General features: G+C 46.8%; 1 protein-coding gene across 5 annotated transcripts in view; it reads right to left on the bottom strand.

Moving 5' to 3' along the window:
• The window catches only part of CAB39L (calcium binding protein 39 like), a 1,166,132-nt gene that overhangs the window by 762,031 nt on the left and 390,514 nt on the right, over positions 1-13,587 (bottom strand). The gene's annotated exons all lie outside the window — the stretch shown is intronic.

Genomic DNA, 13,587 nt, shown 5'->3' with positions numbered 1-13,587 from the left:
GCATTGTTCCTCAGCCATTCAGCTATTACTACATTATCCATCACACAAAGTTTTGTCCTGTACGCTACAACTAATAGCCGCTACTTACATGTACTCTTATTCCTCTTTCTACTCAGATATGTTGCACCCTACTGCGCATGCCACACCTTCCACTTCCAATAGACGGCTGGTGGACCAACCATTGGAAGACTACCATAAGCAATGTCTTTTCCATCATTATTATCTGGACTGACTACTATGGGTCGGTATGTCCACTTGTGGTTCCTGCTAAATGAACCAACCTGCAAACCTTCATTCTATAAGCCATCCCAGAGGCACCACAGGCTACCTTTGCTACCTTTCAAAGACAATGTCTTCTTCCACATGGACCACCAAGCAGCACTATGTACTCCTTTTCATTGTGCTACATGAGAACAGAAGAACATATTTGCACAGACGGCATTGGTCACTGTATTTTGTTTGTGAAATAAAAGAGCGGTGAATCCACCAACTGCGTTTACATTCTGTGGCAAAATAAAGCACTTCCAACCACTCACTGTATTATTAGTAAAGTATGGAATGTTCTGGAACCGTACAGTCTGTCAGTGCAAGTCCGCTTTTTCTTTTGTTTATGTTGTTCCTTTCCAGAGCTAGGTACTCACATGACAGTGCACTACACTTGGCACGCACATAAAATAAATACCTGGATTGCACACCGTGAGGAACGACTGTCCACAAGTAAAGTCACTGATGCCAGTGACGGCTGCGATGGTGTATGCGGCACACAGGCATAGCTAACGGAAGCAATGCACACATTACAATTGCACACACTTCAAGCTTCACCGGCTTCTTTTCGCCATCTGAACAAGTAAGCCAAACAAAGGTAAGAGTCAGATGGCCTGCCATCCTGTATATAGCTCCACTTAACGGCGTTCATCATGTTGCCGGCTGCAAATTTATGCGTGTTCGAATTTACATTCTCCATAGTGTTCATATGTAATGCTTATTAACGCGCGTCATGTTGCACTGCCTTCCTTCTATCAACGTACTAGGTATTATGAGAGGTGTACCATACTGTACATGAATTGTGTCGTCTCGGTATGTGAATGGCAACAAGGCCAATAACGGTCACCATATTCACGTGCTGTCACTTCACACCACCTCTACTGGTATGGCACCTGCAAAATTTCCTCCACAACCATGCTGTGACAGTGAGCACCCACAGTAGACATACATATTTCCAGCCCTGTACACTGGACTTGCATATTAGTGTAAGAACTGACCCAAAGAAGGGAACATTGTTAAACCTACTTCCGAACAATGTCCACATTGTTACATCAAACGCCCGTAGCCATCCATACACGGCAGTACGCGCTTGCCACTCCCAACACAGCATGCACAACCAATTAGAGCAAACCCTATACCATCTGCAATACATTCCCCAACCCCAATACCTCTCTAGGTTGTCACCTGCACACCTACCCCACAACTGTTTATGTGTTAGTATCTGCGTACATGTGCCATGTCGCAAACGTTACGTTCTAAAGCAAGCCTTGCATTTACCACTTTCTTACTGCACTCCCTAAACCGAACCTCTGTTCACGTCCACACCCCTCCTAACACAAATGATGTCTTATCTCAGCAATTCCCCTTTACGACCTGCACCATGTCCTCCACATTAATTCTTCAATGGGCCGGATTTTACGGCACTTACATATTTACAAGTGTATTGTATAGAACAAGGTAAGTTTATAATTTACTGCCTTGAAGTACGTGTAGATACAACAACATACTCAAACAAGGCAACATTCTCACACCTACTTCCAACCAGTGCCCACACTGTTACAGCCAATGGCCGTACCCATGCACACAAGCCAGTAAGGGTTTTACAGGCACAAGACAACATGGTAGTCCGACTGCAAATATCCTCATATAAGTCTCCAACGCACTCCCCATCCCCAATAGAGTCTGCCTGCAATCACCAAAAAATAATGGTCGCCTCCACAACTGCCCACCAATTAACTATCTGTGAGTAGCTGCATACAAATGCCTTACATCTGCCAGTGTCTACCTGCCCTCCCTAAAGCAAGGCTGTGCCCAAGCCCTACGCTCCTGGGTACATAGGAGAATACACCCATGCATGGAAACATGTCAGCATTCACCCTTTCTGTCCACACGTACATATCGGTTCAGTAATACACCCAATCACGTCAACTTTCTGATACCTACTTCCAACCAGTGCCCACCCTCTTATGTGCAATGGCCCCACCCATGTGCACAAGTCAGTATAGGTTTTGCAAGCACAATACAACATACCACTAATACTGCAAATGTCCTCATATTCTGTCCAATGCACTCCCCATCCTCAATGCAGTCTGCCTGCACTCACCAAAAAATGATAGTCGCCTTCATAACTGCCCACAAACTAACTATGTGCGAGTACTCCAAACAAATTCCTTCTATCTGCCAATGTGGCCAATCCCTAGGCTCTTAGGTACATAGGCCCATGCACCCAATTGCCTAGTCCTACTACACACCCACTAGAAGGCATTACAAACATGCATGCTAACATTTCCAACGGTGCTTGCCTGCCTACACGTACGTATATGTACAGGAAAGGAGCGAACTAAAACAGCATCCGCACACCTACTTCCAACCAGTGGTCACACTGTTACGGCCAGAGGCCATTGTCATGCACACAAGGCAGTAGGGTCTTTGGAGGCACAACACAACATAGTACACTGACTGCTAATATCCTCATATTATCTCCAAGGCACTCTCCATCCCCTAAAGAGTCTATCTACAGTGATCAACATATCATACTTCCCTGTGCAACTACCACCAATCCAGTGTATGTCAATAGCTGCGGGATTGGTGCATATCTCGACAGTGTGCTGCCAAACAATCCTTTTTCTCTGTGTCGTTATGCACTCCCTTGCAGCAATGGTGTAAGCAAACTCGCCTGCCTACCTAATCGCTAAGTGCCTCATTGCTCTCCCATACATTCAGCCCTTACATTAGGGGAGTAGTACCCAAGCCGTACGTGCTTTCTACATGACATGCCCATGCAGTGAATAGCCTACGCCTTAGCCAGACCCACAGCAAGGCAAGTAATAGAGGCAGGTTCATTTTTCCTCACAAACCTGCCGCAACAAAACAACTCAAACTCACAACCTCAACATAACCACTGGCAGCCGTAGCCTACAGCACAAAACATTGGCATTATCTTCGCTTCCCCCTCTTTCACCCAGCCAATCCTGCAAAGCAGTCTTTCCAACGCCGTTCGGGACACCACTATCCTCCGATAAACCATGACGGCGTCTCCCAAAAACATTGACGCAAAGCACGCTTCCCTCCAGCCAACCACCAGCCGGGTTCACTGTTCGTCGACAGCACGGCGTACCACGACCCAATCAGACATCGGTCCGTGGAGCGAACTGGGAAATGGGTCCTAATTTTTTGGGACGTACATTTCAGTATTTTGCAAAAAATGTACCTGTCAGATTTCCACCTAACAAACAAAAGCACGCTTTCTGGCCCGAGCCCCCGCTCCCGATGCAAATTTGGTGAAAATCAGTCCAGCCGTTCGACCTGTAGCCGTGCGCAAATTTTTTCCCCATTCAGTCTGTGGGAAAGAAAATTGGGACCCCCTGTATAACTCCCCCCCCCCCACACAAAACCTCGCCCAACTTTGCGATAATATTCAAATCCGCCCATATACTTTTCTGCAAAGTTTGGTGAGGATTCGTCCAGGGGGAGAGAAGTTATAAACCACCGAAAAAGTGCTCTTCCTACGAGTTTAACAACTTAACCATAACTACACGGCCTCTACAGCGGGCCGTGTAATATATATAGATGGGAATGCCTTAACATGCAGGACTATAATGCGAACATAGTAGTTACCATTACGTTATGTTGTTAAGCTGCACCAACTAATAAAATGCAGAGAGCAAGACTTTGGGCAGGAGTCTGCAATCTTTGGCTCTCCAGATGTTTTGGACTTCATCTCCCATCAACCTTTGCCACCGACTGCAAGGAGCAGGTTTGTAGAGTGATATGGTTTTGAGTGCCATGACTGGCAGAGTTACTATCTGACCTGACCTTAAATAGCCTAAAGATCTACCGAGAGTGGACTAAATAACAGCAAGGTTTTTAGTATTGCCAAGAGATCCCGTGTAAACTCCTTGCAGCTCTGGCTCTTCAGTCAATAGCAATTTGCATTCAGGGAGTTGTAGTTTTGCTTTACCCATGAGGTTGCACTTTCTCCAAATGCAAAGCACTAATGACTAAAAAGCAAATTACAGCTAATGTCCTACCAATACTGAATTTAGACTGCATGGAAAGGAAGCAGTACTGAATGTGCTACCCACACAGAGCATTGGGCAACTTGATTTTTCTGTCAACTGTACAGTGTGTATTATCAAAATAAATTCTTGTGCTTTCAGCATTGTTTGAAACAGCCATTCAGCTTGTTCGTCGCATTTTGTGAATAAAGTCTAGTTTTTTTATTTTACAGGCAGAAAAATATGTGAAGTTTTGCAGTTCTTTACCTTTTGCAGATTAATCAATTGTAGGATGTGATAGGAATCTCGCGTTATAATGCAGATGGCTTACCATGCAGTGACCATTAGCATTTTCGAGGAAGCACTGGAATTTCACATGTAAAAGGGCTGGAAAGGGCATCTGCTTGTCCTTTCCAGCATTTTCCAATAACTGCTGCTTCAAGTGCAGCCCCCTACAAACAAAAAGAACAAAGGAAAAACGTTCACATGGGCCCACCCCCGGAAGTGAGCCATTTATCAGTACACACTCAGCCAAATGCTCACCAACCAGACTGAGCCTGGGTTCCACCATTGAAGAGGGGTGTGGTACCCCTCATGTCCTACCACAAGCTAGGGGCCCTTTACATACTCCGATGACCTTCGATGTATTTCCTTCGCTTAAATAGCGGGACTTTGTAATTGTCCACATGAAAATGGGCATTCACATGCGCAAAAGGAAACATTTAGTTTCAGGTAAAAAAAATGTATCCTGTGCAGTAGGCTGGCGTAAACCGAGTCATCATCCATCTGAAACGCTGAAATGGTCTACCTTTTAAACAGACGTTTAAGTTCCTCGAGCGAACGAAGCACTTGCTACATGGCTCTTTTGTGCATCAGTGAAAGACAAAGGAATAAACAAGAAATGAGCTCATCGTGCCCGAGAAAACCGGAACTCAGCCACGAGACACGGCAGTTTTCGTATTCTCTCAGAAAACAAGAACTGGTGGGAGGAGGACTGAAGGAGACGCAAGGAACCATGCAAACTCATGTAGATGCTCTTTCTGTGGTGGTGCCAATGTTCGCCAAAGTCAGTTGACAAAAGAATGCAAACACTGACCCAAAGTCGAGGAAAGCACAGAACATTCCAACCTCCTTCACACACCCACGAGCACAGGCAGGCAGGCTGCCCACCTTGGTGAAATGAGATGAAAAATGAGTTAAACATAACTTATTTGAGTTCATTCAAACAACGAAGTAATAATGTATGTGTGAGATATTCGATGGTCACGATATGACCAGTTGGCGAGATGCAAACTGCTGCAGGGTGTGGGGGACAACCAAGAGTGGAACATGGAACAATGAGCAAGTATGCAGCTGAGGTGGGCGGCGTGAAATTCAACGTTTCTGTAGTCGTGGAATAACCAAGAGATCAATCACCCTGTCCAAAAACAATTGGAGGCTTACAGTGGATTTAGTGCTAATGGTGGTAATAGTGTGTGTACAAAACAGAAGGGGGAACACATGTTTTAGACTTCCGTTTGTAAGTTATACTTCTTACACGTGACAATCAAATTAGTTTAAATAACTGCAACATATCGGGCAGTTTCACACTCCAAGAGAAGGAATGGATTAGCAATGAAGATACCAGACTGTGTAAGGAACAATAGCCCAACCGCCCCATTGCTATACAAGTCCTTTAAAAGATACTAGAACGATTCTAAGATGGCGGCCGAGCCGGGTGACGTGCGTGAGCGTAGCTCCGTCCCCTAGCTCGGGCCGCGACAATAAAGAAATTAAATAAGCAGGCGCTGTGCCCTTCAAGACGAACCTTCCTTCATCGGGTAGAGAAAAAGGGGCAAAGAGGAGACGAACAGATGGCGGGCGATCGAGGGGTGCCGCCCCGGTCCTGACCCAGGGCAGTCTTCCTGCCGGAGCAGGCCTGAGACGCCGCGCTGTCAGGCCGAGGGAGGTGTCTCCGGCGCGGGGCCAGCGAATACACCGGAAACAGAGGAGCGAGTCCAGGAGGGGACATCCGGACCTCTGCCGGAGCGCACCCCGAAGCGAACCGAGAATCTAGGCCGCGGTCCCCACCCCGCAGGGAAGCAGTGAGAGAGGAGCAGGCGGACTCGGATGCCGCGGGAAAAAGAGGGGACCGGACGGGCGAGCGACCGCCTGGGAGAGGGAGGCGCCAGGCGAAAGGAATCGCACCCCAGAGCACACCGGCAGAGGAGCGGACGGCAAGGCCCAGCACACCGCTGCGGATACAGACGGAACCCAGTGATCCATCCGGCAGCGCGATAAGCAGGTACGAGGCGGGGCAGAGCTTCGGGGACGAGCGGGCAGGGCCCCACCGGCGCACCCAACATCGCGCCCCCAGCACGCAGATAAGGGGTCGAAATCAGGAAACCGATCAGGAAACCGCATTCCCCAGGCAGAATCGATACAAACATAGGTCCCCCCATTCGGCGGTCCCACCAAGCAGGCCACACTGGGAAAGGACCGGGGTCATTACCGCGCAACGGACGACCCTTGGGGAGCATATTGGCGCCCAGAGGAACAGACCCCAGGCACTCATAAGAGACTCGCAACACCGAGAGCAATAACAGAGGCGGAACCCCACCAGCTCCCCGAGAAAAAGAACAGACATCTGAGAACCGGTGGGGCACAAGCCCCAGCGGGAGTGAAATATCTGAAACCCGGGAGGCCCAAGGAGTGATAGACGCAGGGATAGCGCACCGGGCAAAGAAGTCACACACATGTCCAAAGCCAAGGCGAGGCAGGGGTCACAGGCTGCAGCGACAAACAAAAGAGGAGCCAAGCAGGTACAAGATCTGGCACACATTTGGGGAATAGGAAGCACAGGACAAAGACAACAGGATAAACAGGATAGTAAAGAAACAGACCCAATAAAGCGCAGCGAAGAGCTGGACATGGCCACTCGGGAAGCCATGAAAACATGGTTTAAAGAATTCCAAGATCAGTTCATTGCCTCAACGCAGTCACAATTCGATAAAACTAAAGGTGAACTGAAGCAGGAAGTACAGGAACTAAAAAAAGACATCAAATCCCTAGAGGAGAGGACGGACAACCTGGAAAAGAGGGTCCAGAACATGGACGAGGAGGCAACCCAACAAGCTGAAGCACAAGACCGCCTCGCACGTCTGGCGATGGAACTCGAATCACAATGCGAGGGCTTGGAAAATAGATCGAGGAGATCAAACATCTGCATCAAAAATATGCCGGAAACAGTAGAGGATAAAGATCTCCGTACAGCAGTGCAACAAGTATTTCATGATATTCTGGGGGACGATCCCGGGGAAGACATCTGCATCAATAGCATACACAGGGTAGGCCCCCGGAGAACATGGGATCCGGGATCCCGCCCCAGAGACGTCCTAGTGGCCATGACTAGCTACACACAAAAGGAACAGATATTGAGAAAGGCCAGGACACTGGAACAAATAAGAATGAATGGCAGATAAATACTACTGTTTCAGGACCTAGCACAATCCACGCTCAGGAAGAGAAGAGAAATGAGTCAACTGACCAAAATCCTATCTGAAAAACAAATCCGGTACAAATGGACTTTCCCCAACGGCCTTCTATTCTCATGGGAAGAAAGGCAACATCGGATCACAACATGCAAAGGGGGCCTCAAGATTATGGGATGTCAGGAACACGAATCTGATCCCACAAAAACAGAGAACCCCCAAAACAACGGAGACAGCCAAGGGGATGGCAAACGGAGAAAAGAAGGACAAGACTCCAATCACGCAATCCAGAATAAAATTAACGCACCAGGAACAGTAACTCCTATGCAGACTAGGAGGGAGAATAAACATTGGCACGAACATTCAAGCAAGGGCCAGTGGCGAAAAGTAGGCACGGCAGAGTCACGTTACACCAGTGGAATTCGCACCACAAGCAGGGTTTAGGATCCCCTGCAAATAATTACCCTGAGACTTTAGAGGGCATGGAGCAAAGGCACCACGCCGGAGCAACCATAGGGCCCAGAGCCCTCCTCAGGGACAATGTTGGGGGGGAAGGAAGGGAGGGGGCAGGGGAGGGAGTTCAGGGGAAAGTTCGGGCGGTGGGGGGAGACTCATACTCCGGTTCAAATGCATCCCATGGCAACCCACAGGATGGTCCCAGCAAGAAAACCCAAGTTCACGTGAAAGAATGGGGCTGAAAATCCTAACGTTTAACATTCGAGGGCTGAACACACCTGTGAAGAGGAAAAAAACTGAACACTTCTTACAAAGGGAAAAGTTCAACATAATATCGCTCCAAGAAACCCACATTCAGAAAAAGAGGAAAAGTCTACTTCGGATAAAAGGCTACAAACAAATCATCCAATCCAAGGATGACGAGAAAAAAAAAGGTGTATTCATAGCCTTCGCCAACCATCTGCAAGTCCAAATCAAGGAGACACTAGCTGACAAAAACGGCCGATACGTATTTGTGAAGGCCCTGATAGACAACCGTAAACTAACCACTGCAACCCTTTACGCCCCGAACATGGGCCAGAAAGGATTCATCAAAGCAACAATAAACACACTAGAAAATTTTGCGGAGGGAGAGGTGATCCTGACACGAGACTTCAACCTAGCGTGGAATCTAACAGAAGATCGTTCGAATCCCAAAACCCCCCCCATCAAGGGGCTCCGTCGAACGCACTCAGAGAGACAATGCAGAACCTGGCACTAGAAGATGTGTGGAGAAGGCTCAGAGGATCAACTAAAGGATATACGCATCACTCACACGTACACGATACAAGCTCTAGGATTGACTACATATGGGCCACAGCAGGGCTAGTCGGAGAAATACAGGACATAGAAAAAGGCACAATCTCATTATCAGATCATTCCCCACTATGGATTACCCTTCCTAAACTGCGAAAACAATCAGGTCTATGGCGCTGGACATTCCCTAGAGAAATGATCAAGATATAGGGACAAAAGAAATAATTAGAGAGAAAATTGAGGAATACTTTGAGAATAATGTCACCCCGGACATCTCCCCGAGCACCACGTGGGAAGCCTTCAGAGCAGTGATTAGGGGACATTCAATAGAGTTAAAAGCTCAAAAAGATAAACCTCTACACAAATGGGAAGACGAGTTGGGGGTCAAGCTGGAAGAATTAAGGGAAGAAATGACCAAGAACACCTCAAGGAAAATGGAGAACTTACCGTCACATCCAGAGCCAGATAGACCTGATAAGGACAAAGAGAGCCAAAACGCAACTACGCCAACCAAACACTGGTACGCGATGAAATTGAATAAAGCAGACAAGCTACAAGCACGACAACTAAAAGGCAAACGGCAAGAACAAATAGTGAAAACACTGACGGACGGACAGGGAGTTAAGAGATCACAAGCGAAGGACATAAAAGAGGTATTCCGAGAATTCTACCAGAATCTGTGCACGTCACAGCGTCCGAGCGATAGGGCACAGGCGGCTTTCTTGTCGGGGATAACATTACCAACAGTGGCTCTAGCAGAAAAGGAAGCTCTCGATCAACCAATCACAACAGAGGAGGTGCTGAAGGCAATAAGAGTCCTTCCTAAGAATAAAGATCCAGGGCCGGACGGCTTTATCGCAGCATTCTACAAAACATATGCGGAAACATTATCGCCCTATCTAACTACGCTATTTAACACCTTCAAGTCAACGCGCAATATAGCCACTTCTATTAATGACGCCAAGATTTTAGGCTTCCATAAGAAAGGGAAAGATCCCGAAAGTCCAAGCTCATATCGACCAATCGCCCTAATCAATGTTGACGCCAAACTCTACTCAAAAGTCCTAGCCAACAGGCTTGCACCCCTGCTCCCCAAATTAATTCACCAAGAACAATCAGGCTTCATCCCCAACAGAAAGACCCACGACAACATAAAACGAATAATCCACCTCATAGAAAAGACCGGAATCATGGAAATCCCCTCGGCAATAATAGCATTGGATGCTGAAAAAGCATTTGACCGGGTAGAGTGGTCGATGCTATTCGCTATACTACGGAAAATGGGCATGGGGAGGATTTTATCGGCATGATTCGTGCAAATTACAACTCACCGAGGGCCAGGATTGCAGTCAACGGCGAACTCTCGGATCCAGTCACAATAGGCAGGGGAACTAAGCAGGGATGCCCCCTATCGCCCCTACTCTACGCAATCTTCTTGGAACCCCTTCTAGCGAATATCAGAGCGGCCCCGGACATCAAGGGCATAGAAATGGGAGGGCACACGCACAAAACGGCGGCATACGCAGACGACATGCTGCTGACCATATCAGACCCAAGCAACACACTTCCCCCTCCTTATCCAGCAGATAGACAACTATAGAGTGATATCAGGGCTGAAAATAAATAAGCAGAAATCGTCGGTAATGGCCCTGGCGGGAGACACAGAGGGAATATACAAGACAACTAAAGACCTAAACCTACTAAAGGCCGAAGAAGGAGTGAAATACTTGGGAGTAACCCTAACCCCAAAGATAAAAGACCTCTATAACGGATACTACCCCAAACTTATAGAAGACATAAGAACCGACCTAAACAGATGGAACCCTCTATCAATATCCTGGTGGGGCAGAATAACGGTCATCAAAATGACGATATTGCCCAGACTCCTGTATTACTTCCAAGCCCTCCCCATCCGAATCCCGGTAACGTTCTTCAGGACCCTCTCTAAATACATTTGGCAAAACAAAACACAGAGAATGTCCCAACAGGTGCTCACTGCACTTAAATCAGATGGAGGAATGGTGCTCCCCCACTTCAAAAAATACTACGAGGCGGCACAACTGTGGGTCCTATACGAATGGATCACAGACAACTCGGAAAATGGTGGGAGGCACAGGACAGAGCCGTTGCAAGATCAAATCTGCGCCACCTCCTATGGAGGAGACCCGAGCACAGACATCACAGCATCAAACTTAGCGAAGTTATGAGAACCACCATGGATATATGGAACAGAGCAACCAAGAAGGAAACCCTAACGAAGGATCCCGCCCCCTTCATGCCACTGTTCGATAACCCAGACTTTCCCCCCGGACTGGTGAAAGGATCCTTTAGGAAATGGCGCAAGGCTGACTGCACAAAGGTGGGTGATATGATTGAAGGCCAACAGATCAGAACCTTTTCAGATTGCCAGGAACTGCTTGGCCTCACGGAAAGGGATAGATACCAGTACGAGCAGCTCCACCACTGGCTCTAAACACCAAGAATAACAATAGCATGGACATGGACATTCGAAACATATATGTTGACCCAAACGGGGGTGAAAAAATTAGTCTCCGCACTCTACATTTTTATAAACGCCCGAGAAGAAAGCATAACGTGGCAGTACATGGAAAAGTGGGAAGTAACCCTAGGGAAACAAATTGCTCGGGACCAATGGAAATACCTCTAATTAATAATCCCAAAATGGACACATGCAGTTCAAACGAGGGAAGCATGGACGAAGGTGATGGTCCAATGGCACTATACGTCAGAGAGAATTCACAGAATGTTCCCTACAAGGCAAGCGAAATGCTGGAGGGGATGTGATTCCTTGGGAACCTGGAGACACATCTGGTGGGACTGTATAGTACTGCAACAATTTTGGACGGAAGTGAAAGCACAGATGCAGAAAATGTTCGAGGGTGCGGCCAACCTAGGAGAAGAAATATGGCTGTGCGGTATGTGGGCCCCCCGAGATAAGTCTTTTACGAAAACTCAAAAACTGAACTTTATGGGATTCCTAATAGCAGCATGGCTAGCCATTGCGCAAAAATGGAAACAGAAGACCCCCCCCCCAAACTACACAAGAATGGCTCAGGAGGATCTGGAACTATGTAGCCATGGAGCGGATCACCTATAACCTTCAAGGAGACAGACAGAAGTTCTCCACAGATTGGGGAGACGCCATAGACTTCCTGCAAAGCGACTATATACTGCAATGGTGCCCACACAACATCTGCATCCTTGATATGTTTACAGCTTAAAATGAACACATCCAAGGGTTGCAAAGACAATGCATAGACGTTTAACCAGAGGGGAGGGAGGGGGGTGGGGTGGAGGGGTTTGTGGGACTATGTTGGGTCCCGATGTTTAAATTTGAAGAAATGCCAATAAAAATATTTAAAAAAAAAAAAATTACTAGAACACCTCACATTTGGACTCATTTAAAAGTAGATCTTAGCGAGATAAAAATATAGCTGCAAGAAAGCAGTTTGATCTATCATCCATTCTGTGCATTTACTATTAATATTCTTTTAGCCTAATATGTCCAGCATCAACTAATTGCATCAATCTCAACTTCAAATTCTAATTACATATTTTAAGGTGTATGCTATGTTTAGTAAAAGACAGAAATCGAAATATTATTATGTGTAAGGGGGCTGCTTGCTTGATTTCAAACCCAAGAAATGCAGCCAATGTGTCATCACACCCAAGTGCTGCTAAAGCATCTCAGAGAGAACCCATAAGTTACCATAGCAACCAGCCACAGGACAGCATAACATTTGCAGATGTCCCATTTAACACTTCCTTCTTATATCACTTGTTTGAAACATGAACCTGATGTATTTGGACGCTCTAGCGCAGCCTTGTTATAATGCTCTGCAGGGGTCTCTGCAAATACAATTCTGTAATCTGTAGTGCTCTGAATCCAAACTGGCAGTGCCAATGCAAGCACTAGGCAACCTAGGCTGCAGCCTATGGTGCTGGCCAGCAGGCGACCCAAAGAGAAGAATTTCCCCTGTGCTTTCATAAATTACATAAGAGATGTAAACCAATCTGAATTAAAGTAGTTGCATAATGTCTTCTTGCAGCTAGGGGCTACCCTGCTGAAAATCACAGTGGTCACCTTTCTAGGAGTCTCTAAATTGGCAGTGGAAGCAGGACCATTGTCTATTTAAATCAAAATATGGAACTACCTTTGATGTCCAGGCGCCTTCTGCCTGGAATAAGCTGCCGCCCGATGTGAGACAGGCTTCCTCCATTGAGGTCTTCAAAAAGCAGACTAAGACCCTTCTGTTCAATCTTAACCCAGAGTAAACCTCTATTTTCTAACTGATACTGTGGTTTAACCTAGTTTCTGTTGTGTGTTCTATTTGTTCCGTCCTCGTCCTTTGTGTGTGCTGTGAGGCCCATGGGCATGAAGCACGTTACAAGAATAAAAAAAAAAGAAAATACATATACATATTACACTGTCATGGTAGTGGCCGTGTAGTTATGGTTAAGTTGCTGTTTCCATAGGAAGAACACTTTTTAAACTTTGCAAAAAAAAGTATATGGGTCACTCTGAATTTTTTTGCAAAGTTTGGAGATGTTTGGGCCGGGGGGGGGAGCAAAGTTATAGGGGG

The sequence above is a fragment of the Ambystoma mexicanum genome, chromosome 7q, assembly GCF_040938575.1.
Source record: "Ambystoma mexicanum isolate Mex_15411 chromosome 7q, UKY_AmexF1_1, whole genome shotgun sequence".
NCBI lineage: Eukaryota > Metazoa > Chordata > Amphibia > Caudata > Ambystomatidae > Ambystoma > Ambystoma mexicanum.
The sequence above is the reverse complement of the archived record's forward strand: the minus strand, read 5'-3'. Positions and strand labels throughout refer to the sequence as shown.